Genomic DNA, 14,943 nt, shown 5'->3' with positions numbered 1-14,943 from the left:
ACACGTAATGATCTTATGAATTATAAAAACACCATAGAGGCTAACTTTTACCTTAAATTAAGCCTATTTCTACCTATTCTATATATATATATTTTATGGAAGACCGCGAAGAGATATTCGAAGACAATCTCGGCCTCTGGTAACTCATAAACTAGCTAATGCTGTAGTGGCAAGTCGCGGCCAAAATAGCCCGGCAGATATCCGTTGCTATGACGCGACCGATATTTATGTCGTTTGGCCCCTCCCAACGCCGCGGCTCCATTCAGCCTGTTTGTATTTATTTCGTGCCTATTTATTTGTATTTGCCTTTGCCTTTGAATAATGCATGAGCGGCACGTTTCCGTCGTGCGTAGGCAGCGTGACGCCGTCCGTATACCAAATTCTCTAGTCTCACTTCTTATATTTTTCTACAAATTCTAGACGACGGCAACTGTATAAAAAATAAAGCTAAAATTCTGTTATATTTTAAAAAATTAAATTTGGCTTGGTTGTCATAAAACATACGGTGAATAATTATTTTTTTAATTTTATAAAAGTAATTCCGTCGAAGGTAATCAATATCGGAATATTATACTATTAATTATATTTATAACGGCATTCATTCGTGTGGTATTTGGTTGGTAAATCACGGGTATCGGGCGTATCGGACCCGCCCCGGCACCGCGGGTTGCGTCAACCAGCCCGCGGTGATGTCACGTTGTCTCTACACAACACGGAATTTTAATATAAGTTTATATATTAATATTTACTACATAAATAAGTAATTTTGTATTTAGTTCTCGTGAAATTTGCTGAAAGACAGAATGGATTTGTCTAAAGATTCGGGGCCCCCGTGCTACAGGGGCCCGTAGCGTGTTTAAACAAAAAAAAAATAGTAAAATGTTACTTAATTTCGTGCTTGCCGGGATTTCCAAAACTTACTTTATTTTAATTAGATGCCCAATTTCTAGAAGGAAGTGATAACTTATAGTCAATAAATATTTATTTTTATTTAATGCCAGCATTTTTATTTTATTTTTGTTTGAAATATTTACCGTTCTTTTGGGCCCCCTAACTAAATTGGATACAGGGCTCCTCAAAAGGCACGCTACGGCACTGGTCTGTGTTCCGGTAACACGCAAGACTGCGACCAATCATAATCATAATAGTCAATTTACATTATCCCTTCATTATTTCGCTGTCAAAATATATCTTATAAATAAAATCCTATCAAAACCTATCTAATCCAAATTTCAAAACATCTGGCATGGACAAATCATCACTTCACTTCAGTCTATCGCACTATCGTCTATCCACTGCTGGACATAGGCCTCCACAAGTTCACACCAAAAATGGCGTGAACTCATATGTGTTTCCCATAGTCACTACGCTGGGCAGACGGGTTGGTAACCGCAGGAATGGCTTTATTGCACCGACGACACTGCATTACGTCTTCGGCCTGCGTATTTCAAAGCTAACAGTTAGATTATATTCTTTACTGCCATAACCACACAGCAGCATGGACATACCTATAAAGAAAAATTGCGTGCATAAAAAGTAAACATGTTTGAAGTGTTATTTCTTTGGAAAACTAATTGAAAAAAAAGGGATTAAACAAAGAATTGAGAAAACACAAAAAGCCAACGTCACGCGGTGTTCCCAGGCGGTCACCCATCCAAGTTCTGACTGCGCCCAACGTTGCTTAACTTTGGTGATCGGATGAGAACCGGTGTATTCAACGTGGTATGGACGTTTAAAAATTCATGACAGTGTCGCCGTGACGCGTTTGATCCGTAAAATTTTTACCCCTAATGAGCCAAAAGAAGTTTCACTTCAAAATAAAATTTAGGGATCTACATAGACATAAGGAAGGTAGAGAAATAATCTATTATTAATAAGTACAATGCACAAACGTGGTCTTATTGCTTACAGCAATTTCTCTCCGAAAACCTTATGTGAGAGCGGAGAGTCAAAGTTTTTCTAAAATTAGTTAAAGAACAAAAAATCACTAGCTTTGTGCCATTAATTTTTATGCGCGTACTTGGTAGAATGAAATATTTCTACGATTCAATGAATAACTTCACTTTTTACACCAGAAATGTTAAAAATAAGCATACTTTGCGCCTGTGTGCGGTTACCGTATCTTATGGACGCCTGCAACCGTTGCTGACTCTAGCCCGGTTCCTCTCCCGAAGCTCTTATTACCTTAGTCACCACAGGAACAAAACTACTTGAAAACAGTGTTATTTAGCTGTGATCTTCTGTCAGATACTTCCCGAGTCAGGCTGCCCCAGATTTTGATTAAGATATTTCCTGCTTTGCCCCACCTCAAAAGACCACTTGTACATTAGCTATGTTAATAACATACAGATAACTAAAATAGAATTATTTTGGAGTTCAAACATTAAAATCAGATCAAATTGTGTTTTTATATGATGCACTAACACTATACACAGACAAATATGTCCTTACATACATAATCACGCTTAAAAATGTTGATATTTATTTTTGGCTGTAAATATGTAGTAATCGTTTTTATTAAAACTATCAACCTGGGTAAATACCTAATCACTGAGGTAGGGCACAGCAGGAATTTCCTGCTCAAAATATGGAGCAGCCCGACTGGGGAAGTACCTCGACCTTACAGAAGATCACAGCTAAATAATACTGTTTTCAAGCAGTATTGTGTTCCTGTTGGTGAGTAAGGTGACCAGAGCTCCTGGGGGGATTGGGGATTGGGTCGGCAACGCGCTTGCGATTCTTCTGGTGTTGCAGGCGTCTATAAGCTACGGTAATCGCTTACCATCAGGTGAGCCGTACGCTTGTTTGCTGATCTATTGACATAAAAAAAAAAACCTAATTAAAAGATAACTTATTACAAATATAACATGTAATACACAATATAAATGATATATCTACCATAAATCACACCTCAGGTGAGCTAAACGTTTAAACAAATACTATTACTGATAATACCGCGGATCTTAGGCGATACCTTCAATTACATATTGAAAACCTGCAATTGTTCACTTATAATTGTTGCAAAAGCAAGAAAAACAATTCACGAAATCATCTATCAACGATTACGCGGTTGTATATAAATCGTTTATGATAAAAAGCTGGTTTTTATATGTGATATAAAAAGTTAATTGATATAAAATATTAGGTTTAATTCTAATTACTTGTTGTTTTTATTAGAGCACTATATTTTTTATTGCAATGTTCTTAAGTTTTTATTCTGTTATAACATTTATGATTATATTATAAATATGTATAATGGAAAATGTTTTTGTAACAATAATTATCTACCAATATTTATTTAATAATTTCAATCACAAAAATTTTAATATAGCAATTAAACAACAACTTAGCGACACAGAGATTTGCCACGGCGCGTCGGCGACAGTCTCCACAACTTCCAAGACTAATAGTAATAAAGAGCCAGTTTGGGTATCTATATGTTTGACGGCATTGCAGTTCTATCCATAGATTAGTCTCACTGATAAAAACGGCGTCCAATCCTACCTTGCAATTAGACCCTCGATATCGACTGGCCGAAATGGCTATAACCATTAAGGAATTCCTTAAGTTTAACCATCCAGGAAAACCAGTTAACCCAAGGACTCCTTAAACCGGGACCGATAAGCCCAGCTGAATCAAGTAAACGAAGTGATGCTGGATGATAGGTATACTCGAGATGACAAAATCCATTTCAGGAGACCTTGATGTCGATGCGGGTCTGGTAGGGTAGCAGTTACTAAAGTTGACGTGGTATAGCGGGATACCTAGATGTGGAAAGACGACACACATAGTCTGGAACCTCAATGGGAATGTAGAAGTAGTAATTACTACGACGGTCGAAGCTGCCAGAGATATTAAAGAGAAACTGGACCACCACTTTGGCGTCAAAACCAGACTGCGCACTATACTTCTATCTTGGTAAATGGCTTTAAAGAAGGTACGAAATGTAACCGTTTAATGGTAGATAAAGCCCATATGAATCATTTTGGCGCCGTAGTGATAGTGGCACGGCTGTCACGGGCAAACGAAGTCTTTCTCATCGGAGATGTCAACCAGTACCTTATATATAGACAGGGAAAAGCTGTTCGAAATGAGGACTGTAAGCCCAGACCTTACTTGACCATACCAGAGCCCCATGGATGTTATATATACCATCAGCGAGGTTTACATAAACATGTACTAGTTTAATCCCACCATCCACACCCTTAGAATAGATAGGTACGGGACCGGCGAAGGATCGGGCGTCATAACCATCCATGAAGTAGAAGAACAATCCTACTGCGAGGTCATCATCAACCAGACAAAGACTGAGAGGCTCCAAGTCCATGACAGTATGCCTCATGCGGTAGTACCACACCTACAAGCCCGACATGTCGATGGCAAGGGTTTTGTTGAAGATACTCAGGGGTGGTGCGGGGTCCAGGCCTATGAAATTGATAGCAATGGAATGGATTGTGTAATATACATAAAAACATCACTTTGGATTCTACGGGAGTTGCCGTGGTTAGTATTTTGAAATTGCCGATATTTCAGGCGGTTTATTTTTTTGTATCGTACTAGCTGTGCTTGCGACTTCGTCCGCGTGGAAATTAACAAAAAAGTTATTGTTCAGTTCGTAGAATTATAAAATAAATAAATTTCTAAAATAAAAGTAGCCCAAGTTACTCCTTACTACATCAGCTATCTGCCAGTGATAGTCCCGTATAAATCGGTCCAGCCATTTCAGAGATTAGCCGGAACAGACAGACAGACGATTATTGTAAAAAATGTTGGTCCATGTACCATGTATACATCCATCCATATGCATTTACTAAAAAGCGGTTATTTTAATATTACAAACAGACACTCCAATTTTATTTATTTGTATAGAATAAGAGAGGTACTTTAAAAAAATTATTTTCCATGATTTCCTTTAGCCCCGCTGATTGATTTGCAAGTCTTTTAATATACCTGTAACATATCTGAGCTAAGATGCAAACGGGCAGACGGATACAGTGGAATTTCTTATTCTACTTCATTTTTATTGACCATTAATAAAATGTATAAAATTTAATTTTAAGGTAATTTAGTATTTTAACGTATCAAAAATATTTATAGCTCTAGGCTCACAATTACACATTGCAATGGATGATCCATTACCGCCAATACTCCAGTCAAGACAATGAACTTTAAGATCATCTGACAACATAATAACCGCAACAAAAAGCAACACGTGCTCGCATGATCCCGCTCATCAACGGTCTCTCGGCCTGATTTCGACGCCATAATCGTTCTTGGTTGGTAATTGATAAAGAAAAATCTCTGTGACTTCATAGTATTTATCTAACGTAACTTTAGGTTAGGTGACGTCAGATTTACAGTTTGAGTGCAAGTTTTGTAACTAACACAAAGGAAAACAATTATTTAACGTATGTTAGCTTAAGGTTTGAGTATGAAATTTCTTATCACTCCATTTGACACATAACATACCTAAAGTTTTATTTTCTACATAGTAAAAAGTTTATTCGTAGAATGCAATTACACTAGAAAATCAAAAAAGTAATAAAATTAAATTGGTATAGGTTTCGGGAAGTTGTTTTCTATTTTTACGATATTGTAGAAGGATTTACTGTTTTTAAGACATTCTTACAACAACGCAGTATCTACCGGTTTTATACTTACGAAGTTTATGCGTTCATTAAGTGCCCCAAGCTTATTTATTCCCCAACGGTCTATTGTTCGCTGTAGGGGAGATAAGGTAGCACTTTGTTCTTAGCTGAATTTGCAATTTTGCTGAAATCTCGACGGATTGCTTTCTTATTAGTACCGAGAAATTTGGATATTTAGCATAAAACTCAAACGACAAATGTGAAATACCTCTCCATACTGACATCAAACTTTGCACACATTATTTACGCCACGACAAGATATCACATTTCCGAGAAAGGCACATTAAAAGACGGTTAAATATAATCATCGTGCAGGACAAAGCAAAGAAACTAACCAAATGGCCAATTTTTACAGCTCATCCGACGACATCTCGGAGTGTATCTGTCACAAATATATGATTAACGCTTTATGCCGCTCACATTCATCGTCGGCCGCAGCCCGTTACAAGTTCATCCCATTTAAATTTAGCGCGGCGCGTGCCATACGCGGGACTTGAGGGTGTGCGGGGCGTGGGGAGCGGCTCTATGGGCGGTAACGGCTACCATCACTCAAGTGACGAAAATTGACGGAAAATGGGCGGACACCGCTTGCCCGCGACGTCATCAATTACCGCGTCCCGACGGTCACCGTGCGCTCTCGGCACTAGAGACGCATACCTAATATCCTTTCCGAAGTCATTATTAGTACGACACATTTAGTCACTTTTGTCTTCATGCGAAATGGTTCCAAAAATAAATGTAACAAAACGCATAGCTAGACCAAGCATCATAATGAGCAAATAGTAGCTAGGCGCACGCTCGCTCGCAATCTTGTTCTACGGTTCGAACAAGCTTTATTGAGATACAATCTAGAGGCTATCGATCGTCCCATAATTTGCTCTACTGCATCTGTGATTTCACAATCACTCATCACATCAAGCCAATGAGTTTGTTTCGAAGATACCTTATTAAATGGAAGCCAAGGCATATTATTTTTACTATTATTAAATTCATTTAAATGTTTACGTCTCGTGTCTACATGTATATATATAAAGAATATAGTTAAGTATTTGCAAAATTTATGTATGGCTTAAAAAATATGCAAACTGATAGAAAAAAAATTAAACACACATGTCTATCGCCTAGCTTACCAACTATCAATCAGCTTGAGAACGACAAAAGGCATAAAGCTACAAGCAGTGCAAAAGCTCGACGATCGATTTTGAAAATTACCCATAATTAGCATGTATTTCACTCATCCGGACTGTGCGTTTTAAACTGAGAACTCAACCACAGGCTACAAGATATTCCAGTAGCGTTTACCGGATAACGGCAGGCGAAGGCGACGGACACAAATTGCAAGACGAGCTGCCAGTTGCCACTACGCAAATTGTAGTGCGTCAGCCCATCGATTGTTCGAACATCTCACAGATCTTTCCAAATGCCACGACTTAGCTGCTCGATTCCAACTGATTACAATCTTTCTTTTGTCAGGGAATATTTGTTTTCTAATAAATGGTTGATGCTACTGCTTTTAGTACAAAATTCAGTGCCTGTAAATCCTTTTAACTACTCAAACCGAATCGAAGTCCATTGAATTACTTTTATATATTTTACATTTTTCGCAATTATTTGCAGTAACTGTTAATTTATACCGTACAGTAGGTGCATCAAAAATACAAATTTACTTTAATCTTTTTAAAATCATGTAGGTAATTAAATGAAAAATTAAAGGTAATAAATATTCAATAAGACCGTTACTATCGTCCTTGATACCGGCGCCTAGCGGTCGCTTGAGGATAATTTGCATTGTAAGATAATGCATTTATATCGACTGCATTGGCAATCACGTCTGAGACATTTGATCGTATAACAAGAGTGTATTTGAGGAGTGGGCCGGTAATACGGCGTAATTGCGCAGGCATTATCGAGTGACCCCATATTTGCGGTCGAACTGTGCTAGTAGCCTGCGGCGAACACAGCGGATCACTAACTCAGATAAGACCTTTGCTTATATTTATCACGAATAAGTTTAATTTGTAAAATTTAAGATACGACAATAAAGTATTACGCCAAATCAATAAAAAGTCATATTTGTAAAGTTTATCATAAAATAAATAGAAAGACTAAATCTTCTCAGAAATGTAATTTAAAATAACAAAGAAAACAATTATCATTATTAAATCTATTAATAAGTTGCATTTCTGAAGTACTTAAAATGACGCGAGGAGACATCGAAGCAGTACATACGGAACGAAGTCTTTGATGTCTCAATTAGTAACACGAGCGGGTAATTGTAGCGAAAATAATTCGCGCTCGTTTCGACGAGGGAATGTGTGACGTCAACGAATAAATAGTTTGAAACTCAAACAAATAGATGTTACATTTTCCGAACATATTGTCTAACGGACTTAATAATCTATCTATCTCTAATTCTACTTGAGATATTATTTTGACATCATAAATTAATTACTTTTTATCACAAGTATCTAAAAGCAAACCTACATTGATTATTAAAACTTGCTGTTGGCGAAACAATTTATATTCATTCATATAATTTTCATTTTCATATTAAAAATTATATTTATATAAATAAACATGTAAAATATGGTCAGTTCCACCTTTACTTACATGGCTATAAAAAGGCTACAAAAACAGCATTAAATATGTTTTATTGCAGAATTTTTAACAGGAAGTGACTCGCCATTAGGGCGTGTAATATATTTCACACTTAGAGAAGAGCGTCGATAAAGTAATTCGGTTCATTACCTAATGCAGACCGGAAAGGGAATATTACTCGCTCATCATTACGACCGCAAGCGACCCAATTCTAATTATATTTTACGTCTTAAAAAAGCGAATGTAATGTCGGCAGAAGTGGCCTTAAGTACTCTTTTAAATCAATCATTTTAATCCATAAAGTATCTATTGCAGTAGATTTCATGCAATTAATTATTAAAGTACAAAAAAATGAGTTTACAAAATGACTGAAAATTTACAATAAATTTATAAAATAAAAAAAATTCAAGTCTAGTTTTTTGACGATGAAGACAATAGTATCGTATGACACGAAGAAGAGAATATAATATATTGATGATATTTAAAACAAACAAACGAAATTGCTAACGTTTGCGATATGATGAATGTATGAAGTCATTTACAATAGCTTTGGGGCTGTCACACAACATATGGTTGATTTGCCCCCGTATCACTGAGGGCCCCATAACTCCTAGTTCGTACTTGAAATTTTATTTTTTTGTTTTGAATGAATTACATTTCAAATGTGTTGGATGACACAAAACGAGTAGTTTTAAGTATTTTAAAAATTAATTAATTAAGTTCTCATATTTAGACCTTGCAATTTTTGTTTACAAAAATTACGTAAATCGAATAATTATTTGCCTTCTATAGAAAACAAATTCGTATTATCACCACAAATGTGTAGTTACGCGAGTAGTTCTAAATATAATAAACAAAAGTCTCTCGCACTCCGTAGTCATTCGTTTCTAAAAGTAGTTAACTAGTAATTACTAACCAATTAATTTTCTAACATGTTCCAACGAAGCTTATTTGAGGCGCTATTTGATTAGAGATTTCGGACTCCCTATAAATTTCACTTTCCACTTTTCCAAATGACCGAACTTCAGCGATTTATTATTTACTACTAACTGAATTTTAAATATGAAACGGCCTATAATTAAAAACTATAATGCTATCGAATAAATGGAGCAAAGGACATAATGACACCAGTGGATTTAATTACAACCACTTATGAAAGGAAAGGTGTTCGTTTTCACGCGTAGCACGCGGTAGCTTTGAAAATCTCAAACTATAATTGCAATTCAATTTAATTAATAGCTACGCTACGTAAATTGTTCGAAGGAGAACTGCTACAGTTAGAGTGAAAAAATACAATTCAAATATATATATACAATTGTAATAGACGTTAATAGTCGCCATCATGACCGTCTCGAGATTCGTAAAACTTTATTAATAAACGGCGTAGATAAGTGTTCGATAAATCAAAAAATGCAGGCTATAATTAAAATCACGAACTAGTAAGATTTGGGAAGCTAGTCTGTAATTAATTTCTCTGTTTCGTTAGATGAATCGCCGATGATTAGATGAGAGAGGAAGGATGCCGTGACCGCGTGGACGCAGATGTTTAACTTATAATTACCCATTTTCAAAATTAATGATCTTTTCACGACTCGAAAGAATTAAAATAATTACATTAAATTATGATTACTAAAAATGTTATAAGTGTGCGGCATATGCTTAGAGCGGAACGCTGTTTGAATGCAAAACGACTTAATAGCTGAAGTATTTAAATATCTCTAATCTTTCCCATAAATAAATAATGCTAACGGACTAAAGTATAATTTTTAACGGCAAAAACCTCTTAAAATACTTATTTGACAAATTTATCTTGACTGTCTACTAACGTATCTAAAGACAACCTTTTATTTAATTAAAACTATTGAAAAGACTATTTAAAAACAATGTTTAAATATACACGAGAATCCTTTCAACATCAATCTTAAACACGTCCATAAATCAAGTGAATACGTTATAAAATTGTTTTTTCGCGCGTCCTTATGAAAGCGATTATACGAAAATTATAATAATTGTGCGCGGCATAATTACGTGATGTTATGTAAGGCCATCGACATACAGCGGTCAGTTTGGATTTATGTAAAATATCGCGCAGTAAATTTACATTTTATAAAACTTAGTCGGGTCGGGAGATATCTCGGTTTAGGATCAAGGTATTATCTGGTCATTTACTTTGAAAAATCGGAAACTGAGCAGGTCATAGAATGCCGCCTTCATTGATTTAATACTAATGAATTCATTATTAATTTGATTTGTATCGTTAAAGTTTTGGATATTTATTTAATGTTTATTTTATATGCATGTACTGAGAACTTCAATATATGAGTGGCTAATTAAAGCAAATTGCATAAAGTTTTTTTTTTTTCGAAGTTTTAAATTTAACTGGACTAAGATTTTTTTAAAATCCCTAATCTTATATAAAATTCAGAATCTATAATACATTTTATGAAAGGTTTTCAATTATTTTTTCCAAAAATGTGAAAATTTTAAAAGAGCTAACGCTTTGTGAATGTATTAAATAGATTTTAAATCACAGTAGATATACGCATGTATCTACTCCATCAAATCTGTATTTATTATACACGTTATGATTGTTAAGCATCATCACAGTTGAAGCAATCGATCATAAAACAATTATGTCTTAGAAAATTTATATCAAACCTACGTACCAATTGTTCGATATAACTGACGTATTATTAGAGAATTACCATAAGCATTATATTATATATCGATCGAATCTAGTCTTACTTGACTTCCATGAAGGAATAACGAAGGTTGCGTTTTTCACCAGTGTGAATATATTATATTAGGTCAGGGAAAAAGTTTCTTCATATATTAAATAGAAATCCAAGGTGAGATTTTATAAAATGTATTTGAATTAATTATAAGACATATAAGTATCATTTTGTTTCACGACTTTCCGCTATCTCATAGGTAATGACAGGATTTCGTTGCTGTAGGAATTTTGGACTTCTCATTAAAAAACCGCGACCAGTAGTTTCGACACTACCTAAAGAATTCTGAAGAGACCGAAACAGATGGAAATCTGAGGGTGGAAGATTGGGGATATATGTCAAAATCTCTCAATTTTTATTGAGTAGCTAAAAAGGTATGTGGTTGAGCATGATCATGATGAAAAACAATTTAAATGGGTTGAAACTGTTTTTTACTTATTAATTTCATTTAAAAATGTCGCCTTTTCATGGTATCAAAACCAGCCAGTTACAAAGAATACAACCAAAAAACTTCTTTGCAACTTTTTACAAGAAAATACGAAAAGACTTTTTTCCCAGCCTTATTTATTACTTATTACATTATCTTATTTATTTACCAACCTTATTTATTCATTATTACTATTACGTCAGTATATTAGTTCATCGCTATGTTTTTTAGAAATGTTTATGGGATAAAAACATGAAAAACGCAATGCGTAACTTAGAAAAACAAATTGCGTAGAAGGCGTAAATTGTGTTGACTAATTTTATTAAAAATTTGTATATAAAAATAATCTTTCTAAATTCAAATAAAACTCGGCGTAGTCGATAAATAAATACAATAAATAAATGAAAGTAATTTACTTTACTAATTTACAAGTGATAATTAAACATAAAGCTGACTTAATCTTTCAGGCTGTATAGCTGTAATAATGAATAAAAGAAACACATGGGACTTTGAAAAGATCTGTGCAAGGGGACTTGTTTTACCTATCAAAAATTATAAGTATCAGTTATATTATGTATGTTGTTTTAGATATTAAATCTACCTGTATAATGAATAGTATGGTAAGAGAATACTATCAGTTGGAACAAAGTTCCTTACGGCAGGCTTGACATTTAGCTGGGCGACCGAACTGAAAAAAAATGTGATACTAAAACCGTAAGAAAAATATATAACGGAAGTGACGTAATATCAGTCACACGACTGTATAATATGACGTTTGTAAAACTAAAATACTACTAGTAAACTTTTTTTTAAAAAAATTCTGTAATTTTATACTGTCGACAAAAATAAATAAAGACACATGTTTTTTATTTCACCGAATAGTTCGAATTATTATTATTTTATTTGATTTATTTTATTTTACGGTATTTGTTATTTTCTAAAATACTAAATTGCCTAAATACTTTTATGTACTTGATAAAAACCAATCAACAAAATTAAAAAAAATCAACTTCTTTCCTACCTGGTGTCCCATGACACCACATAATTTTTCTTATTCTTATGCTAGCTATGCTGCAGGGTTCCTTAATTGCCGAAATAATATCATTATTTAACGATACTTTTCTAGCACATTCTTATCATTAGCCATAAAATCAGTCACGTTTATTCAAATCCCATGCAATCTTAGCATAGATGCTTGAATAGCCGAAGTAATATATTCCTAGTATGATAATGGTTAATTCTTGACATATTTTATATAATGCGGGCCCGAGGCGAGTCAGCCGACACTATGTCTAATAAATTTATGGACCTTCATTTTAATGTTGATCGGCGCTCGAAATTATAATCGTCGCGCTCGGGGCGCGGCGCGTGAGCAGACATCCTCGACACTAGATGCACCATTGAACTTATATTGTAAAAATACGCATACTTTCATTTTTTATTTTTTTTAATATTAAAAGTATAATCTACTTCTAATTACTTTTACCTTTAAATATTTTGGTATCAAACCTTTAAACCTTAAAACCTTTAAATATTTTGGTATCAAACAGAATTATTTTGTAGCTCTAGCTTTTAAAGCTCAAAATATTTTTATACTAAAACAGCTGACCCGGCGAATTTCGTATCGCTAATTTTTTAAAGTAGGTATTTATTTAATTTTTTTTTAGAACGAACGAACAAAAAAGAACTATGTATCCAATGCGGTCGATTGCACCGGAATGTGGGAGATATACGCGTACATACATTTTGCCCACCATTTTACCTATAAAGATTTCATGCAGCCATAAGGCAATTTAGTTAAAACATACAAATACAGGATTTTAGAGATATTTGATATCGTTTTTACAATAGTGAAATACAAGCAGTATTCGCTACAGAGAAATATTTGTAGCTAACAAATAACATCTACATTACGGAAACGATAGCGCGATCAATGGTGTAGAAACATTCGGGGTGACAAAATTCATGTTGTGACACACGTATTAATGGAGAAAAAAGTATGTTGATCATTTATATGCTAGTAATAAATATTAATAAGTGTCTCTAAAACTAACTCTCTAGCTGAATTTAATAATTTACTTCAGTAAACTAGTAAATTAATCCTAAAAATCCACTTCTGTACCTACTCAAAATTGACGTAGGCCACAACTAATAAAGAGTGTAAAACCTCGACAAATTTTAAATAGGTGTACTTGTTTGCTTGTTTACCTTAGCCAGTATAATTTGAAGATTGAAGATTAAAAAAAATTACAAGTCTAAACAACATTGAGAAGTTTGGAAATGATGGCGCCATATACGTATGTATCATTATTTCAGCCTATTGTAGTCCACTGTTGAACATAGACCTCCGCAATTTCGCGCCAAAAATGGCGTGAATTTATGTGTGTTACCTATAGTCACCACGCTGGGCCGGCGGGTTGGTGACCGCAGGGCTGGCTTTGTCGTGCCGAAGCCGCTGCTGCCCGTCTTCGGCCTGTGTATTTCAAAGCCAGCAGTTGGATGGCTATCCCGCCATCGGTTGACTTTATAAGTTTCAAGGTTGTAGTGGAACTGTGTTATCCCTTAGTCGACACTCACGGGAAGTGAGAGGGTGGCTATGTTCTTTGATGCCATAGCCACACAGCATATTATGTATTTTGGGTCCATATGTACACTATAAAAATATTGTACTTTATTAACTTTTGTTCACCCCCACGTGCGAGATCAATTTAAAAAAAAATGCTTTCTTACTTTGGAAATTACCCTTACCTATTTTGAAAGTCACGTGATCATTTTGATTGTTAGCTCCAAGAAGGACCTCCTCCTCCTGACTACTGTTAGGAAATATTCTACAATAAGCAAAATATCTGTTATATACTTATCTAAAATAAGATGTATATTATTTATAAATGTATAATATATGTCAAGTTATAGTTTGTACGCTTTAGCCTATAATATTCCACTGCTGGGCATAGGCGTCTTTCCCCATGTAGGAGAAGAATCAGAGCTTAATCGACCTCGCTGCTCCATGGCGGGTTGACGGATATATTGCTTAATATTAGTAATGAGCGTCGCTATCAGTTTAGTGCTAATGTCTAGTTTGTATCCTTAACCAAAATATGTGAATAACACATATGTATTACTTGTTATAGTAGATAATTTTAGTTTTTTCAAACGCTTTTTATATTTGAAATAATATAAGATTATATATGAATATATTAAGCAATGGCGTTAGACGCAAAAGATCACATTGATAAGAAGCTATCACCGACATCAATGAATGTTTAACAGCTTTTGAAGACCATTCAAGCTGAGCTTTTTGAGGTTATTTAATTTATTGATTGATTGTTCCGCGAAATACGTTAGTTAACAGTTAACTTCAGTTTTACTTGCAGTTTAAGGAAAAATGTGTGGTTTTCTAATTTCTAATAGAATTAAGAAACCTTTAGACTTATAAACTTTGTTGCGTCCGATTCTCACAAAAAGAAATAATTCATGTAAGATATTATGTACAATCGGGGAGTGTATGGATAGGTTAGGGTTATTTTTTTTTTTTGTA

General features: G+C 34.5%; 1 pseudogene; it reads right to left on the bottom strand.

Annotated features, from left to right (window-relative positions):
- Positions 1–1,617: 1,617 nt before the first annotated feature.
- LOC123654125 lies at positions 1,618–1,736 on the bottom strand (annotated as a pseudogene).
- Positions 1,737–14,943: the final 13,207 nt, after the last annotated feature.

Source organism: Melitaea cinxia, chromosome 5, assembly GCF_905220565.1.
Source record: "Melitaea cinxia chromosome 5, ilMelCinx1.1, whole genome shotgun sequence".
Classification (NCBI taxonomy): domain Eukaryota; kingdom Metazoa; phylum Arthropoda; class Insecta; order Lepidoptera; family Nymphalidae; genus Melitaea; species Melitaea cinxia.
This window is presented reverse-complemented; position numbering and strand designations above follow the sequence as displayed.